Source organism: Heloderma suspectum, chromosome 9 (assembly GCF_057233095.1).
Source record: "Heloderma suspectum isolate Gila_16-S chromosome 9, 16-S_ref, whole genome shotgun sequence".
Taxonomy (NCBI): domain Eukaryota; kingdom Metazoa; phylum Chordata; class Lepidosauria; order Squamata; family Helodermatidae; genus Heloderma; species Heloderma suspectum.
Genome location: NC_139466.1, coordinates 30,777,086 through 30,798,841, shown reverse-complemented (window position 1 = coordinate 30,798,841; position 21,756 = coordinate 30,777,086). Strand labels below are relative to the sequence as shown.

The following is a 21,756-nucleotide window of genomic DNA, read 5'->3' as shown; positions in this document are numbered from 1 at the left end:
TGGTTGTTAATTGAAAGAAGAAGCAAAAAGCTTCTTTTCACTAATGCTTTTTTCTGTTCACTCACTCCTGCTAGATATCTGCAGTTCTTGGGTTAAACAACCCAGGAATTGCTGTTACGTGCGAACCAGGTCAGTGCCTCCTCAGTGCCCTTTGTGTTTTGACATGGAACATCTCCAGGCAAGTATCCCTTGCTGATATCAAGGGTGGGTGGTGATAACTAGCAATGCAGTAATGTAGCATTGAGATTTAGGTGCTCTGAACCAGGAAACACCCTGCTTCAAATCTCACCCCAGCCATGGGCTTGACAGATTGCCTTAAGCAAGATACTCTTTCAGCCCCAGATTCCCATCTGTGTGAAGTTAATGCTGTCTTACCTTACAGGCTTGTTGTAAGATTAGCAAGGCAATGCATGTGAAGTCCTTTGAATTAGGACTGTTGTGCAATTTAAAGAAACCTTAGCAGATTACTTTCAAATCTGTAAAAAATTACAATAGTTCTGCATGTTTTACAAAAGGCACAATTTCAGAACAGGTTTTTCTACTTGTAGCAAAGGAGGAATGCTTCTTCTAAGAAAGCACTTGCTGTCCACGATTTGGAGATACTTCCATTAAAAATTATTTTAAATATTGCCAGCACCATGAAATTTATATATTTGTGCCTGGCAGTTGATGCATGCTTTGAACATGATGTTACATGCTTGTGTAACAAAGCCCACCCCTGTTTAGCCCACCCCTGCTAAATAGTGGTTTTTGTACCAGCTGATGTGTCTTAATACTTTCATGGGCAGCTCGACATAGAGCGCAATGCAGGAGTCTATACACATAGGGAGCTGCCTTAAGAACATAAAAGCCATGCTGGATCAGACCAAGGGTCCATCTAGTCCACCATTCTGTTGACACAGTGGCCAACCAGCTGTCGACCAGGAACCCACAAGCAGGACATGAGTGCAACAGCACCCTCCTGCCCATGTTCCCCAGCAACTGGTGTACTAGAAGCATACTGCCTCAGATACTGGAGGTAGCATATAGCCATCAGGACTAGTAGCACTGATAGAATTATCCAGGAATTTGTCCAACCCCCTCTTAAAGCCATCCAAGTTCATGGCCATCACTGCGTCTTGTGATAGCGAATTCCATAGTTTATGCACTGTGTGAAGAAGTCTTTCCTTTTATCTGTTCTGAACCTCCCACCATGAGTCTCCCACCAATCAGTTCCATGGGATGACTCGGGTTCTAGTATTATGAGAGAAGGAGAAAAAAATCTCCCTATCCACATTCTCCACACCATACATAATTTTGTACACCTCTATCATGTTTCCCCTTACCTTCCTTTTTTCCAAGCTGAACAACCCCAGCTGTTGTAACCTCCCCTCATAGGGGAGATGCTCCAGGCTCTTGATCATTTTAGGGCGCAATCCTGTGGGGATAAGCGGCCACCTCCAAACTCTGAGGCAACTGCCTATCCAATGCAGGGCAGGAGAAGCATGGAGGGGATCGTTACCTCTGTACTTCTCCTGCCCTGCATTTGCGGCTAGACAGCTGATTTCAGCCGTCTAGCTGCGGGAAGACAGAGCGGGGAAGGAGGCTGCTGGACAACACATAGGATGTGTCATACCGGCATTTCTGCCTTCCCCACCCCGGAACGGCCCGTTTTGGCCGTTCTGCCCTCCTCTTCTGAGCATGGAGTGTGGGGCCATTCCGCGCTGCCTACAAGGCAGAGCAGGGTGGGGGGAGTCGGTTCCCAGAAACCCACACATCCTATGGCCATCTAACCACTGACTAGCAGCCATAGGATTGCTCCCTCCGTTGTCCTTTTCTGCAGCTTTTACAGCTCTACAATATCATTTTTAGGTATGGTGACCACAGTTGGAATACTGTACACAGTATTCCAACTGTGGTTGCACCATAGATTTGTATAAGGGCAGTATGATATTTACAGTTTTATTCTCAATTCCTTTTTTAATTATGCCTAACATGGAGCTTTATACCCAGTTAGACCTTGGATTCATCTAGCTCCTATTGTCTATACTGACTGGCAGTGATTCTCCAAGGATCTTCCCCAAGCCTACTTGGAGATGGCTGGGATTGAACCTGGAACTTTTTACAAGCAAAGCATCTGCTTTACCACTGAGCTACAGACCATCCCAGCCCCAACCCCCACTCTATTTATATAATTCCTTTCTTCTGTGGAACTCACGGCAGCATACACGCAATCCCCAGGCCCTGACCAGCCCCAGATCTGCTTAACTCAGCAAAGTTTCCTCAATATTTACCCTCAAACCATCCCCTGAAATGCAAAGAATACAACACTTACAACAATGGAAACAGATTTCCTATTACTGTACCTTGTCTTGCATTTCAATATCATATGAATCAACCCCACTCATTCTCAAAGAGATTTTAATTACATACCCCCTGTTACACCCATAATGCTCACATTAGTTTACTGAGGACAGATATATCCCATAATTTAACATACCATTTTCTTAATTTCAGTATTTCTGAACTCCAGTATTTACAGTATATTGGTTACAGTCCTATAACAACATCCCTTTTTCTTTGAAGACTATTCCCTTTGGATATTAAAAGGAATAAACAGATGAATTTATGGGAAAAGTGAAGTAGCCATGTTGGCCTAAAGAAAAATTCCAAAATCCATATTAGTGTTATACAGCCTTCCCCAACCTGGAGCTCTCCAGATGTGTTGGACTACAACTCCATCATCTGTCCATGCTGGCTGGGGGATGATGGGACTTGTAGTCCAAACTATCTAGAGGATGCCACACTGAGGAAGACAGGTGTAATACTTTTATTGGGCCAGCTGAAAGGTCACAAAAATATGCAAGCTTTTGAGATCTCCAGATCCCTTCATCATGCAAGGTGTTACGAAGAGCAGGTTGGTGGTGAGGGGGTGGGGCGGGGAGGGGAGGGGGAATAGCAGAAAAAAACCTAGGCTGACTTGAGGTTGAATCTATGATGTCTGCACGGTCAGAGACTTAAGATGATATGGTGGAAGAGGATTTGCAGATGCTCGAATTGGACTCTGTCAGGTGATGTGATGGTTTCATTGCCCTCAGGTAAACCTGGAGCAAGAAAGTGGCAGACAATTGTTGATCTTCCATTATATATATATTCATGATAATTTTTTTTTAAAAAATAGATCATAGAATCATAGGGTTGGAAGGGGCCTACAAGACCATCAAGTCCAATCTCCTGCTCAGTGCAGGAAGCCTGATTCCCAGGCAGTCGCCCATTCAAGTACCAACCAGGGCTGATACTGCTTAGCTTCTGAGATGAGGTACATCCAGCCCTTTGCTCGTGATTACTGATGTCTTTCTCAAAAATGGCTCAACAAAATTAAAACAGAAAATTTAAAACATGTGTCACCCAGGATGGAGACAGTTCTGAGTTAATAGCTGGATTCAAGATTTTGATTAATCCTTAGGATTTCATTACCATCCTGCATGATACAAGCATTTCCCCTAGGTGGAGCTACATAACCAAGAATTGCTTTTAATACAAGGGTGACAGGGGCGGGGCGGGGGGGGACCCTTTGTCTCCCTGTTCTGTTTCGAAATCAGTCTGCTTTTGCAGAAACTTGAAAGCTATGGCATCTGTAAAATATAGATTTATTACTGCAAATCATAAAAGCCATGCATACTATTAGGGGAAAAAATCTATAAAGCATAGCATAATCTGTTGTGCTGTGGATTGAATTATAATCTCGTAGTTGCTAGGCAGCCATTGTGTTCTATATTCTGTTAATCCACAGCAGCCACCCTCAACCTGGTGCCCTCCAGATGTGTTGGACTACACTTCCCTGCACCCCAGCCAGCCATGCTGGCTGGGGGATGCTGGGAGTTGTAGTCCCAATACATCTGGAGGGTAACAGGTTGGGGAAGGTTGATCTACAGGATGGTATACACTTCATTTTAAAGCGGAAATATATTAGATTCTTACAGTTCTTTCTAAAAAATATAGTTCTGTGTTTTACATTTAAGAAGTATGTGTGTATTATAAATATATGACTATGCATGGGTAAAATGGGAAAAAAGGTTGAAGGTAAATAGTACTATGGAGTATGCACTGCCTATCTTATAAAAGCATTTTTTATTATTAATATTACTACTACTACTACTACTATGTAATGACTATTAATTTAATTTCTATACTGCCCAATAGCCGAGGCTCTCTGGGAGGTTCTCAACAATTCAAAAAAAATGCAAAACTACAACAATATAAACATTATAATACAACATTATGATAAAGCATGGTCTGAACATTTTTAAGGTACAGAATTTAAAACAAATAGCTAAATACAATTTCAGTACACAATTTCAATAACAGACCTGTTCAAGACAGCTGACATAAGTGCCGCATCATATGTCTGAAATGCCTGGGAGTAGACAGTCTTAACCTGGTGCCGAAAAGATGACAGTATTGGCACCAGGCAGGCTTTAGTGGGGAGCTCATTCCATGGGGGGCGGAGGGGGAAAACCACTGAGAAGACTCTCTCCCTTGTTGCCACCTTTTGAGCCTCCCTTTCTTTAAGGTTTGATCCGGACTTAGTCGTACTTAAAGCAGACCAGTTGAAATCAATGGGGCATAAGTTAGTCAATGTTAGAGAATGTGAGATCTTTGTGGTTACACATCACCTAGTCCAACCCCTTCTTTGAGCTGTTGCCTCACTAATGACAGCCAGCCACAAATAGCTGAACATTCTGACCAAAGGAGGCAGCAATCCTATACACATTTAACTTGGAGGTAAGCCCCACTGAGAACACCGGGACTTACTTCTGAATAGATGTGATCGGAGTACATTGTGAACTGCATGAATGGGGCCCCTCTATTTGGCTATAAATATAAGTGAAGTACATATTTTTCACTGAAAATCTAGAGTTCCATCATACCTTTATGAAATTGACAGGCATATAACAAACGATAGTATTAAATAAGGTGTGGGGGAGTGTTATGGAATTAAGTTCATTGCCTTCTCCCTACCAAGCAATCAAATAAATTAACATTTTAAGTACAAGATCCAGCGTGGAGTACAAGTTAGAATGTTAGAGATCAGGTTCTAGTCCCCAGGTGGCCATGAAGATCACCAAGTGCCTTTGGGCCAATTACTGACTCTCAACCTAACCTACCTCACAGGGTTGCTATGAGGATAAAATACAGAGGAGGAGGACCAGCTAAGCTGCCTTGGGTTCCTTACAAGAAGAAAAAAGGCAGGTTACAAATGTAATCATAAATAGAAACTAAAGATAAAGGTGATAAACTGAGAAAGGAAGCTTGCCTAAACCTCTGGAGAGCTCTGAGATTCATGGTTAAATCACTATGCTCCCAAGGCCTCTTGTGTTTAGGGACCCCTGCTCTAGAATAATCATTTTTATGGAAGGCTTGGGCAGATAAAAGTATTTTCCTTGTAGAACAGGTTCTGATCACTTGCGACCCAGCAAGTTAACAGAACTCACCAATCTTTCTTGACATTAATCCCAGGCAGGCAACAACAGAAGAAAACTCACTGAGTACCTGTTGGACCAATATACAATATCAATGTACAGTGCCTTGGGTTTGACTCTTCTACGTTTGGTTGTGTTACAACCTGGAATTAAAATGGATTTAACAGGCATTTTTTCCATTTGATTTACACAACGTACTTAACACTTTGAAGGTGCAAAATATTTTTATTGTGGTACAAAAGTTAATTAAAAACAATCTGGCATTTGTTGGTTGCATAAGTATTCACACACACACACACCCGAGTCAGTACTTGTTAGAAGCACCTTTGGCAGCAATTACACTATGAGTCTTTTGGGGTAAGTCTCTACCAGCTTTGCACATCTGGATCTTGCAATTTTTGCCCATTCTTCTTGGCAAAACTGCTCAAGTTCGGTCAGGTTGGATGGGGACTGTTGGTGATCAGCAATTTTCAAGTTTTGCCAAAGATTCTCAATCGGATTGAGGTCTGGGCTTTGACTGGGCCATTCTAAGACGTTAAGGCTCATGTTTTCAAACCACTCCAGTGAAACTTTGGCTGTGTGTTTAGGTCCATTGTCCTGCCGGAACGTGAACCTCCGCCCCAGTCCCAGGTACCTTGCAGACTGAAACAGGTTTTCCTCTAGAATTGCCCTGTATTTGACTCCATCCATCTTGCCCTCAATCCTGACCAGTTTCCCAGTCCCTGCTAATCAAAAGCATCCCCACAACATGCTGCTGCTGCCATCATGCTTCACCATGGGGATCGTGTTCTTAGGGTGATGAGCACTGTTGGCTTTGTTCCACACATAGCATTTTGCAGTAAGGCCAAAAAGTTCAGTTTTGGTCTCATCAGACCAGAGAACCTTTTTCTAAATGTTGCAGTGTCTCCCACATGTCTTTTGGCAAAATCCAAAATGGATTTGATATGATTTTTTTCAGCACTGGCTTCCTTCTTGTCACTCTTCCACAGCCTTGTGGAACATCCAGGTGATAATTACCCCATGGATAGTTTCTTCTATCTCAGCTGTGGATCTCTCCAGCTCCTTCAGACTTACCACTGGCCTCTTGGTTGCTTCTCTGACAAATGCCCTCCTTACCCGGTCACTGAGTTTTGGCGGACCGCCTTCTCTAGGCAGAGTTGCAGTTGTGCCATATTCTTTCCGTCTTGTAATAGTGAATTTAACCCTGCGCCGGGGGATGTTCATAGTTTGGGATATTTTTTTATAACCCAATCCTGATTGGTGCTTCTCCACAACTTTATCCCAGACTTGTTTTGAAGCTCCTTGGTCTTCATGATGTTGTTTGTTTAGATATGCTCTCCAACAAACTCCGGGACCTTCCAGGAACAGGTGTATTTAATTTGAGATCAAATGGCAGTTGAATTGTACACAGGTGGACTCCACTGAACTAATTATGTGACTTCTGAGGGCAGTTGGTTGCACCAGAGCTTATTTAGGGGTGTCACAGCAAAGGGGGTGAATACTTGTGCACTCAAGACTTTTCAGTTTTAATATGAAAAATATGTAGATTTTTCTCCACTTCAAAATTATGGACTATTTTGTGTAGATCAGTGACAAAAATAATTAAATCATTTTAATTCTAGGTTGTAACACAACAAAATGTGGAAAAGCCAAAGCGGGGTGAATACTTACGCAAGGCACTGAATCTCCCTACAGAAGTGCTAAATCTATGTAGGTATATAATTTGTTATATATCATGATTTCTGTTGTCCTTTTGCAACTTTGATGCAACATCTTTTCCATTATAAGCTTTGATATTTTATGCATAGATTATATATTGGCATTGTGGCACATTTCAAAACTCTTGCAGTAACCAGTTTTGCTACTTACAGCAGAAGTGTCAAAAAAAATGTGTGTCTTAAGTTTTAGCTTCTCATTATTCCACGATGAGTGGAGAAAGACTACTGGGATTGTTTGTGGTACTCTGATGTTCAGGTTGTTCTCTGTGATGTAAAGGTCACAGAAAGGTTGTAGTTTATTAATCCCATATGCAGTAATGGGCCCTGTCCATACACTTTCTCCAACAATCACTTTCTAGATGAGGCTTATTTTGAGCCTTAACGATGCATGGGGCCATAAACATAATACTTTACATTTCTTGTTGCATAAACATGAACAGGTCCTTGAGAACATGCTCCAGTCTTAATCTTCAAATTGCGGGGCACTTGTATAGATTCTTCCTGCAAGAAACCAGAAGAATATGAGCGATAGATATTGGAATACCTTTAATCTTTTAATTTTAATTCAATTGATTTTAATTAATTAATCACTGGGCAGTATTCAGTACTGCTGCTGTGCCTCTTCTCGTTCTGTTGTGCTCACAGGACCAACTATTAGAGCAACAGGAAGCTAGTGCTTCCTAAATCAACCATGGAAATGACCGGAAAGACTAATTTCCAAAATGGACAGGTCAGCAGAGCTCCCTTCTGCAAAGTCTGCTGACCTACTCTGTTCTGGAAACCTGTTTTGGCTCATTTCCAGTTGCTTCAGGATCCCCTAACTTCTCATTGTTCTAGTGGTGGGTCCTGCTAGCATGTGGGCAGCACTGGACACTGTCCACAGGGTGTGTTTGGTTTCACTTCAATATTATTTTTTTTAATGTAATAGTACACAAGTCATTACTACTGGGGTGTTGCTTAGGGATCCAAATTGCTTTTATTAACTTATTACTCTTTGTGTCAGCTTCCTGGGAAAGGACTAGTGCTAGCATACTAATAATATTTTTAATAGAAGTTAAACCGTTTTGACTTACTTAATATAGACTGATCTTAGTCTAAGTATCTGAAAACTTGGGTACAAGATCTCTGTCTTTTGGTCTGTCATGTATGGCTCAAAGACTTTGTTTCCTGATTCTAATTAATCAGATTTGTCTATGTTATAAAACCACAAATGCTCCAGTAGTGTAGGATTTATGTAGCTTTCTAATACAGGGCCAGAATGACATTGATATACAAATGAAATTGCATCGAAAGTAATTTTAGTAAAAACAACAGAACTCAGCCTTTTCTAACCCAGATTCTTAAAACAAGAAAGAAAAAAAACCCTTAAATAGCCCATAGCAATACCAAACTCCATCATCCGCCAAGTACTCAGCCTGGTTATCTTATGACAGTTTCTTGGCTTTCAGAAAGGGTATTAAGACACATCTCTTTAACCTAGCGTTTTAAATTATTTTTAGTGTGCTATTATTTCATCTTTATGGTTTTGCTGTTTAATTTAAATTTGTAGTGCACTGCCTTGGTGGCCTTTTGGCAAAAAATGTGGTATAGAAATATAAATAATAGATAAATATTCCTCTTTTTCCCAGTTCTGAGCAGGGTCCCTTTGCCTCTCCGCCCATATTGGTTCTTGAATGTTAAATGTGATGAAAACTTGATAACTGCCCACTTGAATCACATATCTTATAATTGGGGCCGGGGAGTCAGCGGGGGGGACGGACATGTTGCAAGAAACAGTTTGGAAAAGCAGCAGTTAAACTGCTCCCCATTTCCTTCATGTACCCCAGCCTTTGTATTGCTTCACTTCCTGGTGCTAGAAGGGAATGGGGGCAGGCGGGGGGGAATCTAACTCTGGCTTGCTAAATAATATAGGAAAACAAAGGAGTAGCTTGAAAGTCAAGGAGACGAGCAGGAGCGAGTTAGCATGCTTTTATCTCTTTGGAGATTCTCATTTATTGCATTCCTTGAATCATTTGCCTACCACACTTTTTCCTAATCTACCACTTATGGAGTGGTCCAGTATGTATGTAACTCCTTTCCCCCATGAAAGTTGGTCTTGCCCCAGCTCCCTTAATAAACAGGCAGACCTAAAGGCCAATAGGAAAGGATTTACTGGAATGTGAGAACCTATCAGAGTGCAAGCAAGCAGGTCTCTGCCCACTCTCCCTGTATTTGAGAATCTGGAAGTCCTAGATTTGAGTCTATGTTAAAATGTAAAGGTTTGTAACCAAGCAGCTTATGAGACTGCGGTGAAGTGTGTGCGTAATGCCAAAAAGAAATACAAAATGGGAGTATATAGAAATGGAACAAGCTGCTGCAAAATGTCTTAAATTAACAAGTTCCTTTTGCCAAGCACACTCTCCAGGTACAACTGTAGATGCACTGTACATTTTGGAATTAAAGGAGAGGAGCTGTACATTTCAGACAAAGCTAAGAATACCTGGTTAAAATGAGGCCAAACCACTCTCTCCCCACAAGAATTAGAATCACAGCATCAGAAAAAAAAAAAACCTGACTAGTATTGTACAAAAGAGGAGACCAATTAAAAGTAAGTCAGGTATTATCAAAGCATAAGGCTTGATGTGAGGTTTATTTGAACACCCCCCCCCCCCGAAATTATCTGAGGCTGTTATGAATGGGTAAAAAGCATATAAACTGCCAAGAGTATGTAGAGGAAGCAAAAAAGAAAGAATGCAAAGAATGGGAATGCTCCATTTGCTAGTGGTGTAAGAGCTAATGGAGGTCATTTTAAAAATAACAACATAGTCAATTACCTTAAATGTGAACTTCATAAAGCTATGAAGGTTCCGCAGAGAATGGAGTTGCAGTAGGGGAAAGGCAGTAATAAGCACCCATGGCTGAAAATACTGAATGCAGAAAATATCAAATTCAAACCCTTTCAGAAATCTGGACGTTTTCAGTTAAATTTAAGTGCTAAATGTATTTAAATCATATTTAGTGTTAAAATACATTTCTCATAATGTTGCTTTATCATGCAATTTGTGTTTTTATGAAAGGCTAAAATATACCTCTTTGCATATGCCTCTTTTGAGTTCATTCCCCACCAGTGAAAATTATTTTTTTTTAAAGGCTCATTTCTGCTAATTGGGACACACAAGTCTCTGCATTTTTGAAAGAGGTCTTGAGCTTCAAAATGAGCCCTTAATGACTGTTGTAGAATATATCTGATTCTATGACAAAAGAATGATCACACATTTTACAGAAAGTGTGACCATGAACAAATGTTGGGAGGGGTGTGGCCATGCCCCAGTGATAGGAAGAAGAGAAAAAATAGCTTGGCTGTAGATACATTTCAACATATATAATTTCACATGTTCAACAAAATCCATGAATTGTTACAATAAAATATGTGAATATGATGCAAGCCTCATGGCAAATTTTGTTAATTTGGCATGTAATGCCCGTTGTACATTTGCCTCACCTACTTGAAAACATCTGGCAGCCATAGTGATATAGTATGATTATTTTGGGAGTTTTTCCACTGGAAGTTTAGAGGTAGCCTTTCAAATTCCACCACAACTATTTTGCCATCAGTGTCTTAATAATAGAAATTACCTAATGAATACCTTTTTTGCTCAGGGCAGAACAACATGTTATGTGGAATACATAGCTTTCCCAACCTCATCTCTATAGCACTAAAGCAGGGCGTAGGAGTGTGATGTGGATTGGCAGGGGAAAATCAGTAGGCAGGAGAGAGTGCTTAATCCTTCCCTCATCCTAAGAATCTCCCTTGGTTATTCTTTATCATTTTTTTCCATAGTTTTCTTCCAGCTAGGTCCCAATACTGATCATGAGCCTGGAAAGAGACAGCTGGGATGGGGAAGCTGTTGGCAGGGGAGAGTTGGCAGACAAGGAAAGGCTAAGCATCCGCCTTCCAGTCATTGATTCTCCCCTAAAAATGCCCCCCCTTCCCCAAACATGCATTTTTCACTTAACGGTAACATGTACTTCCAGCTTTAGTCCCATGCCAGAGTGAAGCTCAATGCTGTATTCCCACGTATACTGCTCTGTATATTTTCCCCAAGAATAATATGTGCAGCAAATGGCTGCCTTAAAAAAAACTAAACTAAAGTAGACAAAACAAACTTATTTCAGTAAATTGCTTCAATTAGGAATATGGCCAAAGTAAAGTTTTGATCAGTGAATGAATGCTTCATTTCAATGGAGTAAATGAAGCATATAGAATTTCATGAAGCATTGTCATGATTTTTCCATGAAAAAATTTAATGAGTCCACTCTGCCTTGATTCATTCTATCTACATTAATGGCTCTCTGTGTAATTTATCCAGCAATGAAATGAAATCACAACAGGATAGCTAGTGTGTTCTTTACTTGGTTATATTGTCCAAACTATAATCTAGGTCCACAGCAGCTTTAAAAAAAAGATAAACAGGTTACATACAGGACAATAATGTCCTCAGACTGGTTATTTGACCCGTGGACAAATTAACTGGGGGAGGAGGAGATATATGATTTCCTCCTTTTAAATTGCAGAGATTCATAATGGATGCTCCTGATATTAGGACACCGTTGGTTCTTTATAAAACAGGCACTCAAACTCCAAAGAAGTCTTTATTTTTGAAACCTTTGGCAAGACAGAACTGACAATCCTAGCCCAATTCCAAATCCAGCTCTGAGCATGTATCAGTCAAATGATGATAAACTTGTGCTAAAATGTAAATTTCAGAATAGTAACCCTTTTATGCTGTTAGCAAGAAGACCCAAAGTGCTGTGATATCATGAGGCTCAGTAATTTGCTATGGCATGAGATTTTGGAGGCTATGCCCCATGTGAAATAGGCAGCTGCGTATAAGATCCCATACTGTAGAAGATGCATTTGTAAACTGTCTTCTAAAATGGCCAAACAAGTTCTAGTGCATTTATATATTTAAAATAAGTTCTAAAAATCTAAAGGTGCAAGGGTCCTGGCTCCAGCCATTAGGCATTTTTTTTCCTATTGAACTTGATGGTCCATAATTGCAATTCATCACCATTTCTATAATCTAATCTTGCACACTTTGTACAAAGTATTCATGAATTTCCCCCTGCTTGTGCATCTGCTTCAGGTTTATGTTCCTCAGAAGGAAATATTTAGCAAGCGAAGAGTCATGCCAGCATATGTCTGGCTGCAGCACATTAGACCTGTGTATTTTATCTTATAACTGCATGCAGATGGTGGGCTGGACTTGCCCTTCATGAGGCCCTTTGGCCAGAGAGAAAAATCTCGTCAAAGAAATGTTTCCATCCTTGGCAGAATGACCTTGTGGAAGAGTAATGTGCCAGAGGCTGCATACCTTGCTCTGGATTGGACGGCCTCTAACATCACCTTCCTTGCTTTGAATTGCTAAATTTAAAACTAACTCCATGTTTGTTCTCCTTTTTTGCTGGTTTCTACGTAGTTGTCTTCACATGTTGGCATCTAACCACAGATGCTTACCAGAACCTGAAAGTGAAGGAATGTCTTATTGCATTGTCAGTGCCATATGCTACTAATTCAGCCACTTTTTGTGGTTTGATTTTGATTTTGTGAAGTCTGACATGCTGAAACAAAAAGCAAAGATGTAGAGCCAGTTCACACATTACAAAACAGGTACATGTAATGTGTCCCTACCATTCGCTTTGGGAAAAGGCCATAGCTTAGTGGTAGAACTGGTTTTGCATAGTGACTAAGAGACTGAGCTATGGATCAAGAAGTTCCTGATTTGAATGTTGCCTCTGCCATCAATTTAGTGGTCCAGTTCACAAAATCAAGCAGCCCAACATGGTGGGTAGCCATTTTGAATGTTTAAGCTGCAACTGTGGCTTGCTGTGTCATTGAACCTGGAAAAGGTGGGATGTTGGCATGGTTAAAAAAAAGCATGAACAACCCTAAAACAGCCAATGGCTCAGTTCGCACATAACGATAAGCCACGCTGAGGATAAGCCACAGCAGATTGGCTGTTCACTCGCCACCCTACGTTACTCCCCAACAGATGATTGCCCACTCAGCAGCTTGCAGTGGCTTGTTTCCCCCTCAGTCCCCCTCAGTCCTCCAGCGTGCTCCCTGCACGTATCTCAGTGTCCTTTGCATGACAACCCATCTTGTCTCCTTGTCCTGGCTCCCTCCCTGCTCCATTTGCTACCCCTTTTCAGAGCACTTGCTTCATTCCCCACCTTTTTTTTTAAGGTGCCTCAGAATTGTGCAAATGGGATCGTTTAAAATATGTATATATCCGATCTTTTGTAAGTGCACAAGAGTGCAGATTTGGCTGTCCATTATGTGTAGCCTTGCCTTGTCACTTCCCTTGTATGTTTCAGCTGTCAAAAGGAGCTCTGAAGTGGAGTAAGTAGCATACAAGGAAACTGACAAGGCAAGACTGCATAGAGGGTAATTTGCATACATTTGTGAAGGACTGGGGGGGGAAATAATACGAGAAAGGAGGAACCCATTTGCACAATTCAGAAGCACCAAAAAAAAAAAAAAAAACTGTGCACAAATTGGGCTATATGCAGTCTAGTCTTGTCAATTTCCTTGTATGTTATCTACAGGCTTCATGCTCCCTTTGATAGCTGAAACATACAAGGAAATCGACAAGGAAAGACTATACATATCAGACAGCCAAATCTGTGCACTTGCAAAAGACTAAGAGAGCGGGGGAACGGCCCCACTTGTGCAGTACTGAGGCACTGAAAAAACAAAAAAGAAAAAAATGTGACAAATGAGTGACGGTCCTTCCAAAATGCCATTTGGGCACTTGTGGAAGGGCAGTCACAGTCGAAGGAGGCTGGAGGCAGCACTGATGAAATCATGCAGGTGGCATGAGCTTCTTTGCTGCTCTTGCCAAACGGCTCTGTAGCCACTTGGTACAAGACACGGTGCTGGGTCCGAATATTATGACAAGCCACCCTGAAAACAAGCTATCCTCAACAACCCTACTACAAGTCATGGGTTCTCAGGGTGGCTTGTTTATGAAAAACAACCCACGTTGAATCACCTGCACCAGGTTGGGACATCACGGTAAGCCACGCTGGCACTAACACGGTTTGCAATCCACTGTGGCTTATTGTGATGTGTGAATCCAGTCAGTGGCTGGGTGTGCATGATTGGTGAAGGAAAATAAGCCATTGTAGCTTGTTTCCCTGCCCCCACATGTGCTGGTCATGTGCTGTGTCATTACTGTCATTACCCTTGCCGGGCCCAGTTTGTGGTGTCATCTGAACCCAGTGATGGTACCTGGTGGGTGGGTTTATAAACCACCCCACAAACCATGGCTTGTTCTAGGGTTTGGGGGTGGTTTGTAACCCACCCCCACTGCACACCCTTGCTGGGTTTGGACAAAACAAACTGCACCTGGCAAGGGTAATTAGGGTAATGACGGGGCGTGCAACCAGCAGGGAAATAAGCTGTGATGGCTTATTTTCCTTCCCCAGTCATGTGAACCCAGTCAATGGGTTCTGGGTAGTTTGTTAACCAATCCAACAACCCACCTGACTGGGTTTGGATGACATAACAAGCCACAGTTGTGGCTTGAATACTCAAAAGTCACTCAGCATGCACTGCAACCTATCACAGCGTAAATAAGTCATGGTAGGCTGCAGTGATTGTGCAAACCAGGTCACTGGGTGACCCTAAACAAGCCACCCTGTCTCATCTTGAGTATCCTCCCCACCTTGGAGGGCAAGATTGGGACCCTGGGCCTCAGGTTTCCTACCTAAGAAAGATCTAGGGAGACACAAAGAAGAGATCCACATGTGCAGGGGCTCTTTGCTATCTTTTTCAGATCAGCACCTTCAGCATGTTGCATTACAAACTGCTTTTTAAACCCATCTCCTACCTCTCCCTCTTTCCAGGTTTCAAAAGCAGCTGAGAATACTGTTTGGATAATCTATTGCACACATTCAGTTCTCACAAGTGCATAAAGCAGGAGTGGGGACATGTGGCTTTCCAGATCTTGTTGGACCACAACTCCCATCAGCCATAGCCAGCACAGTCTATGGTAAGAGACAATGGGAGTTGTGGTCCTCCAGATGTTGTTGGACTGCATGTTCTCCATCCCTGGCATAAAGGGACTTGTTGACTTGTGCGTGGTGTAGTGGCGAGAGTGTTGGACTAGGAGCTGGGAGATCCGGGTTCTAGTCCCCACTCAGCCATGGAAGCTCACTGGGTGACTTTGGGCCAGTCACAGACTCTCAGCCCAACCCACCTCACAGGGTTGTTGTTGTGAGGATAAAATGGAGAGGAGGAGGATCATGTAAGCCGCCTTGGGTTCCTTGCAAGAGGAAAAAAGGCGGGGTATAAATGCAATAAATAAATAAATAAATGTGTAACTCACATACCCATCCTAAACATTTGTACTGGTACATCTGTTGGCATCATTTTTGTGATATCATTCTGCTGGTCCAGCTTTGCTTGTGCTTCATCTTGACTATGCCCATGCTGAAGCAACTAGTTTTGGATTCAAGAGTAAGACCAAATAATTGCATTATCTGCTCTTGTACTCAACCTAGAAATGAAAAGGTCAGAAGAAAAAAGAGTCTGTTACAGAGTCTGTAGGATACCAATGGATATGTTGAATAGTCCAACTCAGTAGTCCAGTAGTTCCCAAAGGAACACAGGAACCTGCCTTATACCATGTCAGGCCATTGGTCCAGGGGGGCTCCACAAGGTTTCAGACAGGGGACTTTTCCAAACCTACCTGGAGATGCCAGGGATTGAACCTGGGTTGTTGTTGTTCAGTCGTTAAGTCGTGTCCGACTCTTCGTGACCCCATGGACCATAGCACGCCAGGCTTTCCTGTCCTCCGCTCTCTCCCAGAGTGTGTTCAAGTTCATATTAATTGCATTGGTGATGCTATCTAGCCATCTCATTCTCTGCCGTCCCCTTCTCCTTTTGCCTCCAATCTTTCCCAGTATCAGGGTCTTTTCCAGGGAGTTTTCTCTTTGCATTAGGTGGCCAAAATATTTGAGCTTCAGCTTCAGCATCTGTCCTTCCAATGAGCACTCAGGGTTGATTTCCTTTAGGATTGACTGATTGGACCTCCTTGCAGTCCAGGGGACTCGTAAGAGTCTTCTCCAGCACCACAGTTCGAAAGCATCAATTCTTCGGCGCTCAGCCTTCCTTATAGTCCAGCTCTCACAGCCATACGTTACTACTGGGAAAACCATAGCTTTGATTATATGAACCTTTGTTGGCAAGGTGATGTCTCTGCTTCTTCCTATGCTGTCTAGGTTTGCCATAGCTTTCCTCCCAAGGAGCAAGCGTCTTTTAATTTCATGGCCACAGTCACCGTCTGCGGCGATCTTGGAGCCCAAGAAAATAAAATCTGTCACTGCTTCCATTTCTTCCCCTTCTATATGCCAGGAAGTGATGGCACCAGATGCCATGATCTTGGCTTTTTAATGTTGAGTTTCAAACCAGCTTTTGCACTCTCCACTTTCACCCTCAACAAGAGGCTCTTTAGATCCTCTTCGCTTTCTGCCATTGGGGTGGTATCGTCTGCGTATCTGAGGTTGTTGATAATTCTCCTGGCAATCTTAATTCCGACCTGTGATTCATCCAACCTGGCATTTCTCATGATGTACTCTGCATATAAGTTAAATTGAACCTGGGACCTTTGTGCAAAGCATGTACTTAATACTGAGCTATGTCCCTTCTCCAAAGCATGAGGTAGATCTCTGGAAAGGCATAGAAAGTTGGTAGGTAAGACTAAAGCATTTCACTGGACATCCCTACCATAAATGTATCTTGATAGGGCAAAGAATCAGAATGTCAGTACTTATGTTGAATTTTAGTGGCTGAGTTCAATAGTGGCTGAGTTCAATGCAAGCTGAACTCTGCCTGTTCATGGGGAGGTTATGTTTGAGAACCTAAACCTTGGCTCAGCACACAAGCCTGGGCATGCTTTAGGGGAAGACTGCCCTGCTTTGGGAACTACTGATATATTGTAATTTCAGTCCACTAATCTGCATTGTTTAAATTACGATCAATATCCCACCCACCAGCATGTCTCTCTCCCTCTCCCAGCCTTTTTTCTTGCAATAGATAAAGATTCTATGAACTCTTAAGGGCTAATTACACATTACATTCAAATGAATGTAAGGGAGCCCCAATAATGTTTTAAAAGAAAGAAAAAGAGGAAAACTAAATAATAATTCAGAAAGGACATATGTGGAGGAGAGAGCAGCAGAGAAAGGGTTAATCACTCCCCTCCCCACCCATTTGTTAACCACTCCAAATTCTGCCCTTCCTGAGATTGCCTTTTTTTAAAAGCTACTGGGGCTCTGTTCTTTGTGTGCATGCAACATGTAGTTAGGACCTGAGATTATGGTGCCTCTGGGACATACTAAAGGCTCTAACATAAAAGTCTCTGCACCTGAACGTCACTGTTTCCTAATGCCTGGTTTTGTTTCCGTTATAAATAAAATAATGATAATGAAACAGAACTTGGGGTTTGGATGCCTTTATCACCTATTTTCTATAAAACTGAGGTTGGCTCTTTGATATTTTTTTTAACATAATCCTTAAACTACATTTGCAGTCTTAAATCTCTTTGGTATATTAAATAGGTTTCTCTCTATGGAATCACCAGTGAGCTGCTGGTTGCTGCTTCTTTTAGCCCCTGAAAGCTGGAAAAGAAAGAGCCTACTCATCTGACTTAATTTACTAGGATTCTCTAGTTTAGCAACTGAAATAAACCAGTCTATTAACATCATTAGTAGCAGATGTAGACTGTGCTGCAGAAACCAGAGACTTGCCCACACACCATCCTCCCATCTGCTGTATTATACTCAATTCATCTTCCCATTACTTGTGTATATCTCTCATTTTATTTAGTATTCGATTCCGTCTTTATTCCCTCTTAAAAAATAATTTTTAGATAGCCAAGCAAGCCAGAATGCATATCAGTTCTGCACTTTATAAGAACACCATATAATAGAGGTTTGCTGATTGTAAGAAGAAAAAAAAACTCTTAATATTTCTGTTGTAGCAGAGATCCAGTACTGGTACAAAGGTACAGTAATGAAGGCTAAGTCAGATTGTCGATGAGAAGTGAATATTTTTATGCAGTAAGAGGTGAGCTTTGTCAAGTTCACTTGTTTTCCTATCTTGCTTGTGAGCTTTTCCTGAAGCATTTGGCCACCCATTGTTGGAAGATGAATGCTGGGCTGGATGGACCTTTGGTCTAATCTCGCAGTACTCCTGTTATGATCTGTGAAAATCCATAGCAATGTTTCAGAGTATACAAAAATTACCTTCCAAGCACACTTGCATGTGGATTTGGCTTAAATCTGAGTTAAATTTGACATAAGTCATCAGTTCACTGGGGATCCAGTCACTGCCCAGTGAGTGGGTAGGTCATAGTGTGGTGTAGAGCCAGTGTGGTGTAGTGGCTAGAGTGTTGGACTGGGAGTTGGGAGATCTGGGTTCAAGTCCCCACTTGGCCATGGAAGCTCACTGGGTGACTTTGGGCCCAATCTACCTCATAGGGTTGTTGTTGTGAGGATAAAATGGAGAGGAGGAGAATTATGTACGCCACCTTGGGTTCCTTATGGAGGAAAAATGGCAGGATATAAATGAAATAAGTGTTGAGCTCTCAGGATAAAGTCCCATCCCTCAAGGCTGTGCTGGAGACTCCAGTATCTTCCTTCCTCCTGCTGCTGTGAAATTCCAATTTGGATGGTGTAATATCACTTAAATACTTACTTAAATTATCAGGCCATATTCTAAATATTTAGAATTTAAAGCAATTCAGTTCCACTGCATGTCTTCAACTCCTACCCCACTATCTACTCTACGTGACTATGGCAGATCCAATTTCAACATCCAGATCTGCTGCCATCACATCTTTTTTGGCTCTCACATGGGTTGCTTTTCTCTTTGGCTGCTGTTGTTGTTTTTAAGTGATGTAAAGACAGTAATGTTTATAAATTGTTAGGCGGAACTACTGTACCATTTCAGTAGTTGAAGCATTAGCTCACAGTACACAGAGAGAAACCTCCCTTGAAAACAGTCCAACTTTCACTCAGTGTCTTTGGTAGGAAGGCCGAAATCTCCCTACCCCTATGGGATTAAGTTGAACTAATTTAACATAAACCAGCAATCATAGGGGAATCTGGCTGAAAGCAATTGCTTAAGGGCAGATCTTTCAGAAAAGAGAAGAATTGTGTCACAGTGTGGAAGGGTTTGTTCTCTCAGGAATGAATCTGTGCGTGTGGAGATTTCTGGCAACTCAGCTTCAGAATGGGAAGCCAGAAGAGAGGGGAGGCACACTCCCTAGTGAGCTCAGATACAGCAAGGCTTTCTTCTCATGATCTTGACACACAGATGGCTCAGCCTGAATGACCCCCCCGTTCCTCCACCATGAGAACCCAGGGTTCAGAAGAGGAGGATGAGAGTGAGGGGTGTGACTTGAGAGATGCTAGGGTCCGTCGCAGAGCGAAGCGGGAAAAGTTAGAGACAGGGGCCCAGACGTTCCACCAGGTTGGCTACTCGCAAAAGCCTACATAGGAGGGAGCCACCCTACAGGAGGGGCATCCCTGTGAAGCTAGTCTGCCTGAGAAGTTCTTGTCCAGACTGCTGGCAAGCTGTCATGTTCCTTTGTCCTCCCCCTTCACAGTCAACACACTCCACAGGGATTGGTAGCTGAGGGATTGGTAGAGGAGGTAGTTGAGGAGGATTATGAAGACGGTATGTCTAGAAGAGGCAACAGGCTTGCATAATAGTAAGATGTATTCATGTGAGCTGTAGCAAAACCACCGAGGATACAACTTTTGACCAAAGATAAAAACGTAAGACCCTTCAAGCAGTCAGGCTGCTATCTCAAAGCGGAGAAGGATCCAGTGTAGTATAGCTGAAACCATGCCGCTTCCACGGCATCTAATTTCTCCATGCTATGTGGTACAAATACTCAATGTGATGCTTATGACAGATAGATGAAGACCAAATGTTGATTGGGGGAGGGGGGGATGACACACACCCTCTTGACACCTTTCAATTACTACAGCCCCTCTGAAAGCGTCAAAGGATGTGGAGAAGAGTCTATCTTAGAGCTGTAGGAAGCTACTTATACTCCACACTTAGGGGCCTTTCCCCCTTTCCAAGACATTTATAGGGCCTGTGTCAGCTCACTGGTTTGCTATGCCTCTAACCTTCCTTCCCTCCAAAAAGTCCTCCACCTTTAATTTTTAAAAATAGGATTCAACTACATAATTTGCCGTACATTTGTGGGGGTGGGGCGGGTCTGGATGCACATTGTCGCTTGTCCAGTCTTATTGGCTCCTGTGGAATGCAGCTTGTGTTTCTTTTTCTTTTATAAACCCCGATGGTCATCTTCAGTTTCATTACTTCCAAATCCAATTTGCCCTGAAATCTTTGTCATTCTTATTGAAAATGGCAGAGGAGAGGATTCAAAACAAAACCCTCCTCGCAGACCATGATGGTGGACTAAGTAAACTTGGCACAAGAGCTGAAAGCTAACACTAAGCAGAAGTCTAATCGAGTTAGATATTGGAACAATGCCCAATGAGATGCAACTTTTTTTTTTTAACATCCTAATTTTAGAGTTCAGATGCCCCCAGAAACCCGTTCCCTTTCGCATGCTTCTCATTTCATTATGTGCTGTGCCTCTTATTTCTGTTCTGAACAAAATAAAAATCTAGGCTGCTAAAATGTACAGCTGTCTGTCGTTTCCCCCATGAATGCTTGAGTTCTTGATTAGGCTACTCAAAATGAAAGTGTATTTCAAGATGCTGGAACTATCTGACGTGCTGGGAGGGTTGATGAAGGCTGAAATCTCCTCTTCTCCAAATGTGGAATAATCATATGTATAAAGCCCCAGACACTCAACCAGAGGAAACAGGATGAAAGCCACCAGTGCTGCATGTCATTTTTCAGCAAATAAATAAATAAATTGCTAGCACTCCACATCAGCTGGTTGAGGAAATGCACTCATTTTCCTTACCATCAGTTTAATTGCACGCCGCTATTGGGCTAATTAGAACTGTGGCCCATTCTGAGGTCAGAAATGGAACAAATGTTTCTGAGCCTGACCCATCCTCCTTTTTTAATGCCATCTGCCATTACTATGACAGTGTGCTTTGCTTTTCATGCTTCACTACAGTAACTAGAAGATATGCAGGGTAATAGGGCTATTTCTTCCCCTAAGGGATTTTTTTTTTGGCGGGGGGGATGAGAAATAAAGACATAGAGGATAAAACTGCTCAATTCTGTTCCTTCCCTTTGCCCTCCTCCAAAAGCTCTGTAGCATACAGTTCTCTGCAATTTTAAAGAAAATTGCCCTGGAAGAATGAAACAAAAAATGTTTTATTTAAAAATAATAATGATACTAACCCAAATCCCCAGCTCACCACACAAGCAGCTGCAGAAGCTTTCTGTTCCAAATGGGTGATGTAATAGGGCCTTTGTCAGCCAATGCTATAATGTATTTAAAAAAAAAACACCAAACCCTAGATTCCAAGCCCAGCCAAGGTTTTGATGAAAATCATAAGGTTTCTGGTACAAGAGATAGAGCAAATGA

At 42.1% G+C, this 21,756-nt stretch overlaps 1 protein-coding gene and 1 long non-coding RNA gene across 5 annotated transcripts in view; both read left to right on the top strand.

The window, feature by feature from the left end:
* The window catches only part of SH3BGRL (SH3 domain binding glutamate rich protein like), a 138,716-nt gene that overhangs the window by 11,793 nt on the left and 105,167 nt on the right, over positions 1–21,756 (top strand). The window lies entirely within an intron of this gene.
* LOC146338564 (uncharacterized) overlaps positions 1–21,756 on the top strand; it is a 47,619-nt gene that overhangs the window by 11,189 nt on the left and 14,674 nt on the right. Inside the window, exon 2 of the long non-coding RNA XR_014784850.1 lies at positions 7,085–7,172. This is a non-coding gene — a long non-coding RNA (uncharacterized LOC146338564). The remainder of the gene's footprint in view (positions 1–7,084; positions 7,173–21,756) is intronic.